Consider the following 12,259-nt stretch of genomic DNA (forward strand, 5'->3'; position numbering starts at 1 on the left):
GATCTCTTTGTGAGTGAGCTGTAAACGCTTTAAAGAGCGAATTAGGTCTTGGTCATCCATTTGTTCTAGAAGGTCAATTTGGAGGCTTGGGATAATAGGAGGCGGCACTCCAAACATTATCTCAAAAGGGGTCAGACACATATGATATGGGGAGTTCCGAACTCGGAACAAAGCAAAGGGAAGGAGAGACACCCAGTCAGCGCCGGTCTCTAAAGCTAATTTAGTCAAGGTCTCTTTTAGAGTTCTATTCATGCTTTCTACCTGTCCTGAACTCTGAGGGCGATAAGCACAGTGCAACTTCCAATTGGCCCCCAGTGCAGTGGCTGTTCCCTGACTTACCTGAGATATGAAAGCTGGTCCGTTGTCTGAACCTAGAGAGATTGGGAAGCCATACCTGGGCAATATCTCTTCTAGTATCTTCTTAGCAACCACCTGCACAGTCTCTGTTTTTGTAGGGAAGGCTTCTACCCAGCCTGAAAATGTATCTATAAACACTAGGAGATACTTATATGCTGTTTTTCCGGTCCTAATTTCAGTAAAGTCTAATTCCCAATAGGCTCCTGGTCTGGTTCCTGGATTGGAGGGAAGAGCTGTAGCATTAGTCATACAGCAAGGCTGGCAATTAGATACAATTTGCTCAATGATCTGACTGGCATTTTTTATTTTGAGGTGGGAGTTACACAGTAACTCCTGCATCCGCTTGATTCCTACATGGGAAGAATGGTGGATCTTTTTTAGAATTCTCTATCCCAATCTTTGAGGTAGAATCAGGCGGCCATCCTCTGTTTTCCACCAGTCATCAGACTGTTGGGCTCCTTTTAATTGTTTAATCCATGTTAAGTCTTCTGAGGTGTATTTTGGAACGTCTGGAAGTTTTCTGCCTCCCGGGTCTACTAGGACAGGGGCTATCCTAGTTGCCAGGGCCACACGTTTGGCTGTCTGGTCAGCTAAGTTGTTTCCTTGGGGAATTAGTCTGTCCCCTTTTTGGTGTCCTGAACAGTGAATGATAGCCACCTGTGTAGGGCCCCAGAGGGCTTGGAGCAGATCTAGGATCTCTTGCTTGTTTTTAATGGTTTTTCCTTCAGCTGTCAAGAGCCCCCCTCTCTCTGTATATTGCTCCATGGACATGTGCCGTAGCAAATGCGTAATGGCTGTCCGTATATATGTTTAGTTTTTTATTAGCCCCTAGTTGTAAGGCTTTGGTGAGGGCTATAAGTTCTGCCTTTTGGGCTGATGTGCCTGCTAGAAGAGACTCTGCCCAAATGACATCTGTCCCCGACGTGACTGCGGCCCCCGCGTACCTGTGTCCATCCTGGATGAAGCTGCTGCCATCTGTAAACCAGGTTACTTCAGCGTCTTTGAGGGGGGTGTCCTTGAGATCTGGCCTTACGCTGTACACGTGAGCCAGTATCTCCACACAGTCGTGGAGAGGCATCTCCAAGTCTGGATCAGGCAACAGAGTATTGGGGTTCAGAGTAATGGGCGTCTGGAAAGTTATTCTGGCTGGATTCAGGAGCAGAGTCTGATAGTGGACCATGTGGGCGTTGCTGAGCCAGCGGTCCGGCGGTTGCTTTAGCACTCCCTCAATGGCATGAGGGGTGGCAACTGTAAGGTTTTGTCCCAAAGTCAGCTTGTCTGCATCCTTGACTAGAAGGGCTGTGGCAGCTATAATCCTCAGACATGGGGGCCACCCTGCTGCTACAGTGTCCAGTTTCTTTGACAAGTAGGCAACAGGGCACCGCCAGGGTCCTAAACTTTGGGCGAGGACTCCCTTTGCTATCCCATTATGTTCATCTATGAAGAGCATAAATGGCTTAGTCACATCAGGGAGGCTTAGGGCCGGGGCTTCTAGAAGGCGTACCTTTAAGTCATCAAAAGCTTGTTGGTGATGATCTGTCCATTGGAAAGGCTGGTTTTCCTTGGTGGCTTCATATAGAGGTTTTGCCAGTTCCGCGAATCCAGGGATCCACAGATGGCAGAAGCCTGCTGTGCCAAGGAATTCTCTAACTTGCCTGGGTGAGGTTGGTGTTGGGATCTGGAGAACAGTCTCTTTCCGGGCATCTGACAGCCAGCGTTGCCCATCCTGGAGGATGTATCCCAGGTATGTCACCTGCTGCTTGCAGATCTGGGCCTTTTTAGCAGAGGCCCAGTATCCCAGATTGCCCAACGTCTGTAGGAGGTCTCTGGTTCCCGCCAGGCATATCTCTTGGCTGACTGCTCCTATTAAAAGATCATCCACATATTGTAACAGAGTAAGTCCTGGGTTACGTACCAGAAGTTTGAGAGATCTTCATGTAAAGCCTCATCGAAGATTGTAGGAGAGTTTTTGAATCCTTGAGGCAGCCGAGTCCAGGTGAGTTGGCCATTGATTCCAATGTCTGGATCATGCCATTCAAAAGCAAAGTATGGTTGGCTCTGTGGGGCTAAGGGTAGGCTAAAGAATGCATCTTTTAAGTCCAGGACAATATACCAAATGAGCTGAGGTGTTAGGCTTCCCAACAAAGTATAAGGATTAGGAACTGTTGGGTGGATATCCATTGTTCTTTTATTTACTTCCCTCAGATCCTGGACTGGGCGGTAGTCGTTTGAGTTAGGCTTTTTCACTGGTAGGAGGGGAGTGTTCCAAGCTGACTGGACTGGCTTTAGGACCCCCAACTGGAGGAGCCGTCTGATGTGGGGGGTGATCCCCTGTTTGGCCTCCATTGGCATTGGGTATTGTCGTACCCTAACTGGTGTGGCTCCGGGTTTTAGTTCCACCAGTATGGGGGGCCTGTGTTGTGCATATCCCATCCCACCAGTTTCTGCCCAAGCTTGCAGATATTCCATCAACCAGGAAGAATCTAAAAGTTCCCCCTCCTTTGCATGTTTTTGGAAAAGCCTGTATTCTTCTGTTAGATTGGTAGTTATAAGAATTTGGGCTATTGTAGCCTTTAATTTGGGTGAAGATCCACCCATGGCAGAAACTTGTGCCCCCTGTTCTGAAAAGGATATCTGGGCTTTCATTTTAGATAACAAGTCACGTCCCAACAATGGATATGGACATTCAGGTATGACCAGGAAGGAGTGGGTCACCTGGTTGGTGCCTAAATTAACAGTCCTCCTAGTTGTCCATTGGTAAGGTTTGGTGCCTGTGGCTCCCTGGACCCAGATAGTTTTCTTTGTCATGGGCCCCTCTGCTTGTAATAGTACTGAATTCTCTGCCCCAGTGTCCACCATAAAAGTTATTTTCTTCCCCTCCACATCAAGGGTTAGCCTGGGCTCAGGGAGGGGAACTGAGCCCTGTCCCCCTCAGTCACTGTCTTCTTTACTGGCTGCCAGGATATTAGTCCGTTGTTTATTTTTGGGACAATCTCGGACCCAATGTCCTTCCTCCTTACAGTATGCACATTGATTCTTTCTTACCTTAGATTTTGTTCCTTTATTGTCTCCCTTCCAATGGGGTCTCCTCATGCAAGTGGTGTCCTGGGTGGTGAGATTTCCAGTGGCAGCCAGAATTTCCTTAAGATCTTGACGATGCTTGGTCTGTTGTAGTTCTAAGATCTTAGTTAAATTTCTTTCCTGTCTCCTTTCTCGTTTAATTTCTTTTTCCTCTATGCTTTCTCTTTTATCAAAGACCTTTTCCGCCACTGCTACTAAGTCCCTAATATTTTTCTCTCCTAACCTTTCTAATGACTGTAACTTTTTCTTAATATCAGGGGCGGTCTGATTAATAAAAGCAAACATGACAGTGGTAGCTGCTTCCCCTGACTCAGGCTCATATGGAGTGTATCTGTGGAAGGCTTCTTGGAGTCTTTCTAGGTAAGCGGCTGGACTCTCATCTGGTCCCTGTCTGACATCATATACCTTGGACATATTGGCAGGCTTTCTTGCTGCTGCCCTGAGACCCGCTAACAGAGTCCGGCGATAGATCAGGAGTCTCTCCCTACCTTGTGCCGTATTGTAGTCCCAGGTGGGGCGGGTAGTCAGGAAACTGCCATTTATTATGGCAGGGTCGGTGGTGGGATCTCCTGTAGGCCCTGGAACGAGTTTGCGGGCACTTTCAATGATCCTGCCTCGCTCCTCAGTAGTGAACAAAACCTGTAGGAGCTGCTGACAATCATCCCAGGTGGGTTGGTGGGTGAAGAGCACAGTTTCTAACAGATTAGTCAGTCCCCTAGGATTCTCAGAGAAGGGAGCATTCTGAGAACGCCAATTGTACAGGTCACTGGTGGCAAAAGGCCAATAGTGAAAGGGCTGATTCCCATCCGCATCAATGGGTCCAGCAGGGCGGAGCGGTAGAGCCACTGTCTGGTCAGGGACTTGTGGGGTAGCTGCCCTCTGGCTCCGTGTAGCCTGAGCTGGTCCCTGTGGATTTGGAGGCAGGCTGGCTGGAGCTGGGGCCTCTAATGGAGGTTGGGGAGGATTAGGGTTGGGAGGAGGTACATAGGGGGGAGGGAAGATGTTGATTTCCTCGTTTCCTCCTGTGAGGATGGGGGCCGTCACCTCTGCAGTGGGTTTGGTACCTCTTTTAGGGGAGGCGGCCAACACCTGTGAAGAAAGGGGTAGGGGAGGAAGGAAGGGCTTTATCCAAGGAAGAGGTTCTTCTATCAAATTTCTCCAGGTCGCAATATAAGGAATTTGGTCAGGTTGTCCACTCCTAGGACGAAAACCAATTTTTTCAACTTCTAATATGGTATTCAGGTGAAAAGTTCCCTCTGGTGGCCATCCTACATTAAAGGTGGGCCACTCAGAGGTACAGAGCATGATCCATTTGCCTTTCTTAACAGCTATTCTGTTCTCTCGGGCGACACTTTTGACATCCTTCCAGTGTGCCAGACAGAGTCCTAGAGGAGAAGAAGGTGTCTGTCCCATGTTATAAACATCCAGGGAAAAGCGTCTGTAGGATCAGGATGAATGTAACACACAGACATACAAGTACAACACAAACACAGAGGGCCCAATAGAGAGTTATGCGCACTTCAGAGCTAAATTCAAATCCGTGATGGCCAAAGGAGTCTGTGTCCTTAAGAGATAGCTCAACAATACCAAACACAATACAAATGGGAGCTGGTCTCCCCAAATCCGTGATGGCCAAACGAGTCTGTGTCCTTAAGGGATGGCTCAACAATACCAAACACGGTACGAATGGGAGCTGGTCTCCTCAATAGGTTGGCTCTGTCCTCCAGGACAGGGTCCCTACTCAAATGAGGGGGCAAGACGTCTCAAGCCTCCTCCAGGTCTGCCCTTACGGTGCGTCCACCAGGGACATAAGACTTGTCCAAAATTACAGGATTACAAATGCCATGAATGCGGCTTGCCAGCAAACTGAAAGTAAAAGGGAAGAAAAAGAAAAGGAAAAGGAGCACTCAGTTACTCACCCGGCCGGTCAGAGAAGAAACCTTCGGGGTCTTGGGTTCATTGGGGGTCTCTAGGGATCCCGGGCGAGCCCCCAAGATGTTGTGCCATGACCCCTGACCAGGAGCCAAGACCCCCGGTCACCCAGGAGTCACCTAGAGGACCGCCACAGAAGCCGAGACACTCGAATGTAAAAGCAACAGGTTTCTTTTAATGTCAAGCTTAAGCAGGGACTCAATCCACACAGACCGACGCAGCGGGAGTGGGAGAGAGCCTCGACCTTCTAAAAGTAGGGGTTTATAAAGGAAAAGAGTGGGAAGGGGGCAAAAGGTTACATCACATAGCATCTTTTAAAATGATTGGTTCCAAGAAGGCACACGCGGGAACATTTCTAGTTGCTCATCTCTGGTCAGCAGACTGCTTGCAGATCCTATCTTTTGCAAGGGCCGGAGGCCCCCAGAGCTAAGTATTTCTGGAATGTCCTGTTGAGCAAGCGAGCATGAGTTTCAGAAGCAAAGGTTGGCACTTTAATCAGTTCGTTCCTTATCTGAGCGGAGCCCGGGATCCTCCTTTGTTCACAATGGTTTGTCCTACAATGGCAGTGTCATTGTTTAATTAGTTACGTGTTATTTCTTTCTGGTCTCTCATCCAGGACCCACATAAGCCAGATGCACAAGATGGCACATGCATCTGGAGTTCATTTGCAGTGGCTGGAGGCCCTGGAGTGCCCATTCTCCCTCCCTCCCTTCCTCTCTCTCTCTCTCTCTTTCTCTGTATCAAATAAATTAATTAAATATATTTTTAAAAAAACAACATCAAATAAAAATAAAAATATTTTTTTTTTAAATAAGACAAGTGGCTTACCAGAGCTATACCACATGCTAGGAGTGTCATGTCATCTACTGTGGCCTTTTTGATATGGGAGCAAGAACCAAAATATTGGTTGCAGTAGTTTGAATGTGAAGTTGTGTCCCCCATAGCCTGAGGTTTTTGTTGTTGTTTGTTTTTAAATTAAACTTGCAACTTGAGTTTCCTGCAGCCTGCTGGAGGACTGTCACTGGGGGCAGGATCTTATAGTATAGCCTTAGGGTGTGTAGGCAGACAGTTTAAGCTCTGGCTGTTTCTGCTTGCTGGTGGTGTTTTGTTTTTGTTGTTGTTGTTTTATCTCTGTTGTGGATGTATGACGTGAGCCAGCTTCTTGTGTTCTGAGGAGCTTCTGAAAGGCCCAAGAATTCAGAAGCTCAGAAATACTATCATGCTCCAAGGGGAGCTTAAGTGGGCCCCCTGCATACCTCAAACTCCAGGCTTTACTCTCTGTTGGAAGCAAGTAAAGAATCCCTCTTCTCATTATATCAGAGCCCGCTCCTAATATAAAACTAGGTAAAAAGGGCATGAGATAGCCCTCAAGGATGGGAAATGAGTAATGAAGTGAACCACTTATTTGGTTTCTGTAAATAGCCTGCACTATAAGCCTTACGCTATAAGGCTTAATAGCCCACACTGTAAGCCTTAGTAGCTCGCACCATAAGCTGTAGCAGCCTGCCTCAGACCACCAAGGTCATAGGAGGCTGATACCATACTCTGCTACCCCCACCTAAGGAATTGTGCAAAGGCTGACCTCCAAGGTCATAGGAGACTGGTACCACACTCTGCTACTCCCACCCAAGGACCTGCGCAAATGCTCACCACCAAGGTCATAAGAGAATGATTGGTCCACGAGGGACTTGAACAAATGAAACTAATAGGCTTAGAAACTATGGGGTGGCACAAACTGACTGGCTAACACCCTGTGGGCTCCTGATATTAAAAAAATGATTGGTCTAATGCACAGGCTTTGTTAGAAACCCTATAAAAACTGTCCTGTTCCTGCATTCGGGGTTCTGCAGTCCTCTACCCCTGTGAGGTGTACGACTGTGGGCCCCAGCGCGCTTGGAATAAAATCCTTTTAAGCACACTTTTAATCCCAGCACTCAGGAGGCAGAGGTAGGATCACTGTGAGTTCAAGGCCACCCTGAGACTACACAGTGAATTTCAGCTCAGCCTAGGCTAGAGTGAAACCCTACCTTGAAAACAAAAAAACAAACATAAAAAATTTCATTTATTTATTTATGTAAGATAGAGTGAGAGAAAGAGGTAGAGGGAGAGAATGGGCATGCAAGGGCCTCTAGTCACTGTAAACAAACTCCAGACATATGTGCCATCTTATGCAACTGGCTTATGTGGTGTATTAGTCAGGGTTCTCTAGAGAAACAGAACAGACAGAATGAATTATATTAAAAGGGAACTTATTGGATTAGTTTACAACAGTCTAATGACAGCAGATTACAGGCCTGAGAGTCAAGGAACCTAGTAGCTGCTCAGTCCACAAGGCTGGATGCCTCAGACAGTCCCAATCTGGCACTGAAGGCCTGGAGGTGTCCTGGAGAGACGCTGCTCTTCAGTCCATGCTGGTCTTCAGTCCACACTGGAAAGCAGCCAAACAGCCAGCGGCACAGGCAGCCAGGTGGGAGGGGAGGAGAATACCTTTCTTCCCAGAGCTTCTTTTGATATGCCACCCAGGAGGGGCCACCAGCTCTGTGGGGAGGGCTCACCCTGAGGGAAGGATTCCTCCATTTTAGTTAATACTTCCTGGAAGCAACCTCTGAGACCCACTGATGAGGAATGTCTGTGTATTCCTAAACAGATCAAGTTGAACTTAACCATCACACATGGGTACTGGGGAATCAAACCTGGCTGGGTCCTTAGGCATCATAGGCAAGTGCCTTAACTGCTAAGCCACCTCTCCAGCCCAGTTATTATTTTTTTTCCCAGTTATTCTTTGTTGTTGTTGTTGTTTGGTTTTTCGAGGCAGGGTCTCACTCTAGCTCAGGCTGACCTGGAATTCACTATGTAGTCTCAGGGTGGCCTTGAACTGACAGCAATCCTCCTACCTCTGCCTCCAGGATTAAAATCGTGTGCCATTATGCCCAGCTCCAGTTATTCATTTCAGCTGTAGTGTCTCCAGTTAGCTTTGGCTTCTACATATAGTTATTAAGCATCCAGAAGGACAGAGATGCCAGTCTTGAAGAAGGTCATATAGCACATTTGAGAAGCAAAACAGATCAAAAGCATGTATGGAATGGATGTTCCCCAATATAGTCAGGATTTTATTAATGTTTGTAATTTAGATCTGCAGCCCCCAGGCTGGAAGAGATGTCACTGGGTAGATCTTAGGTCCAGCCCTAAGGTGTGGTGGTGGATTTGGAATTCCAGTCCAAAGATATGCAGAGTGCCCGAGTTCTGCCTGGAGTTCCTGAAGTGTGCTTGCTGATTTGTGGTGGCTTGTGGCTTTTCTCTCTGTGCTTGGTCCTGTGAAAGAGGACCATTTTTTTTCTACCATTATGAAAATTCCTTTCTATCTTCAATAAACCCCTTCCTCCATAACTGTACCTGGTTTGGAAGTGCATCTCAGGGACTTGAAGCTATATTACAGTTTAAAATCATTTTGCCCAACATTCAATTTTAGTTGCCAAGCTGGGCATGGTGGCACACTCCTTTAATCCCAGGACTTGGGAGGCAGAGGTAAGAGGATCACCATGAGTTTGAGGTCACCCTGAGATGACAGTTAATTCCAGGTCAGCCTGGACTAGAGCACGACCCTAACTGAAAAAAAAAGAGTCACCAAATGGCAGTGTGAACCATACCTGGAACACAGAAGCAGGAGTGTCTAACCCTTTTAATTATGTGACAGCTATAAATACAGGCAAACATGTTAGTAGCCCTGGAAACAATATTCCTGCCAGCAAATCTAAATCAACTGATTTGATCTAGAAGTTGTCAGGAGAAGGCAATTAGGGCAACATAAAGGCTTGGCAATGAATGCAGCTTACTTTCTTCTTTAAAAAATTTTATTTTCAGGCTGGAGAGATGACTTAGCAGTTAAGCACTTGCCTGTGAAGCCCAAGGACCCCAGTTTGAGGTTCAATTCCCCAGGACCCACGTTAGCCAGATGCACAGGGGTTGCACGCTTCTGGAATTCAGTTGCAGTGGCTGGAGGCCCTGGTGCGCCCATTCTCTCTCTATCTGCCTCTTTCTCTCTCTGTCTGTCGCTCTCAAATAAACAAATAAAAATAAACAAAAATTTTAAATTTATTTTCTAAATTTTCTTTACTTCTTATTTATTCATTTTTAAATTTTTAATATATTTTAACATGTATTTATTTATTTGAGAGAGAGAGGCAGATAGACAGAAAGAGAATGGGCGCACCAGAGCCTCCAGCCAACTGCAAATGACTCCAGATGCCTGTGCCACCATGTACATCTGGCTTTATGTGGGTCCTGGGGAATCAAACCTGGGTCCTTAGGCTTTGCAGGCAAACACCTTAACCAAGCCATTTCCCCAAGACTATAAAATATTAATTTTCTTGAGATAAGGTTTCACTCTAGCCAAGACTGAAGTTGGGTTGAAATACAGTGATAGGCAGTTAGATTCTCGGACCCTTACATTTGGGGGCTCATCCTGGGATTGCTGGGGACCCCCAGATTCAATAGTGGAGTGTTTCTATGGGAACAATTGGTTCTCTGCCAATCAGTGAGTTGGGGCGCTCCTCTGTGTTGTGTGTCTCTGTTCTCCTCTGTCCCTTGTTTCTGTGATTAATCTCGTGTCCAGACACAATCTGGAGGCCCACGAAGGTCGGTAATACCTCTGGGCCAGGGTGTTCTGAGGACACTTGGGACCCCCATCTGTTGGACCATGAGAGCGTGACTCTGTCTTTGATAAAAACTGACAGGTCCCACCTGTCTGGCGGAGCCCATTCACAAGATAGACTATCATCAGCATCACTTTTGTTTCTTTTTCACTTCCCGGGAAATTTGTTTCTGTGTCTGTGTATTTGTGTCTTGTTCATCCTTTTTTTCTTTCTTGTGAGACACCATGGGACAGACAGCAAGTTCCATCCCACTGGACCTAGTCCAGTCACACTTCAAGGATTTCTGACACCTGGCAGACAATCTGGGTTTAACAGTATGGTCAGGAAACTAAACAGCTTTTGCAGGAATGAATGGCTTTCAATGTGGGATGGCCAGAGGAAGGCACCTTCCACCTCCCCACCATTTACAAAGTTAAAGGTATTTTGTATTGGAATCTGTTTCTTGGCCTTTTGGCTAAGATCAAGTGTAGTATCTGTTCTTATCAGTTTAATATCTGATACGTCCTCTATCCGAGGACAATATATTAAATGGATTTTTGGAACTTGGAGTTGGAATAGGAGGTTACTCCGTCCACTCCACGCATTGACCTGGTATTGCAGTACTTCCAGGAACGGTGCACCCCTTTGGGGAATTAAAAAAAAAAAGATAATTAATGATGGGGTGAGATGAATTGACTGAAGGAACTGGGAAAGGATTTTTCAATATTGGGACATAGAATGCTCGTTAAAAATGCTCTTTGAGTGGTTCTGAGAATGTTAAAGTATGTGGATACAGATGTGCGTATGTAGGAAAGAATTTTCAGGCTTAACCTAAATGCCATGCCTAAAGTTAGAGATTCTTCAACTGTTGACAGACTCTTAAGGATACTCTAAAAGTTTTATATAGGGACATAGTCTTAATCTAAATTCATCTTACATTAGACACAGGTGATACCTACATTAGGTGGGTCACAAAGTCATAAGTACAGATGTAACTGGAGGTTTAACCAGGTTAAACATACACAAAAGTCTATCACCTTGTGTTTTACAAATGGGTAAATTTGCTATGTAAAAACAAACAACTTCGAAATAGGAAAAAAAAAATGTCAGGATGCTTATCTCTCTGCTCTGTAATTTCATTTTGCTCTTGCTTTCCAACATATGCTACTTAAATGCATGGAAAGCTGGACTCTTAAAAAAAAAAACAGGTGGAACCCCCTTTATCTCAAACCCCATGCAAGTTTAAGCCATGTGCCCCCCAGACTCTGACTAGAGACAAAAATGGCCAATTGTCTCTGACAAGGAAAAAGGAATACAGCATATAACTGTGGTTCTCTTTAGTTCATCTCTTATGAACGCCTAAAGTCACATCTGTTAGATAAAGTCTCTCACTAGACAAAATGTTAAATAGATAAACTGAGTCTTATGATAAGGCCTCACTCATTAACAGGTCACTGATGCTAATTTGTTATGATTTAAGGGTTATAAAACTGGCTTTAAGACTCTCTCAGTAAAGTAAATTAGGTTCCTCTTTTCATCAAGGTTTTAACTATTCTAAAGATAAAGCCTCACATAGAAATGGTTAATTTACAAAGGTGAAGTACTCATACCTAAAGACATTGTGACTTTATAGATAGCTTCTGTCTTATTTATGCTAATTTTATTGAATGGTCACAACTAGGTTTAATCACTTAGGTTTAAGTGATTTAATTTCGGTAATAATAACTTTCATCTTCCTTGGATTTGTTGGGATAGCTTACTTAAACTTTATCAAATTTAAGTCATGGGTAAAATATAAAATTGTTTTACGTTAATAAAAATTTATGTGGTACATAAATCAATAGCTATCAAGTTTAAGCCAAAATCATTGGTTGTCAAATAATGTTTTTTCTTTCAAAAAAAATTTTATCAAGGGTTATATTAATATTTAGCTAGCTATTTTGGCTCAGGAAAAACCAAATTCTACTCTATTGTATGCAAAGTCACTGTCTCAAATTTTACATCTTAAGTCCAGTGCTTATAACAAAATTAACTCTTAAGACATATTCCCTACTTTAGGGTACAGCCTCAGGCTCAAACAATGGTTCTCATCTAAATATATATATGTGTGTGTGTGTAATTTTATATAATTTGTATATATATAATTCAAGCTCCATGGTTCTGTTTCCAATGTTTTCTGGTAATTTATACCCACACAGGTATCTGAACTAATCAAAGATGTTTTCACACAGGTGCTAAGACCTTATACTGTCTTACTT

At 44.9% G+C, this 12,259-nt stretch overlaps 1 non-coding gene across 1 annotated transcript; it reads left to right on the plus strand.

Moving 5' to 3' along the window:
* The first annotated feature begins 10,456 nt into the window (after positions 1-10,456).
* On the plus strand, positions 10,457-10,647 carry LOC123458874. The gene has a single exon (XR_006635825.1). It is a non-coding gene; the product is annotated as a U2 spliceosomal RNA (small nuclear RNA).
* Positions 10,648-12,259: the final 1,612 nt, after the last annotated feature.

Source organism: Jaculus jaculus, chromosome 2, assembly GCF_020740685.1.
Source record: "Jaculus jaculus isolate mJacJac1 chromosome 2, mJacJac1.mat.Y.cur, whole genome shotgun sequence".
In the NCBI taxonomy this organism is placed as follows: Eukaryota; Metazoa; Chordata; class Mammalia; order Rodentia; family Dipodidae; genus Jaculus; species Jaculus jaculus.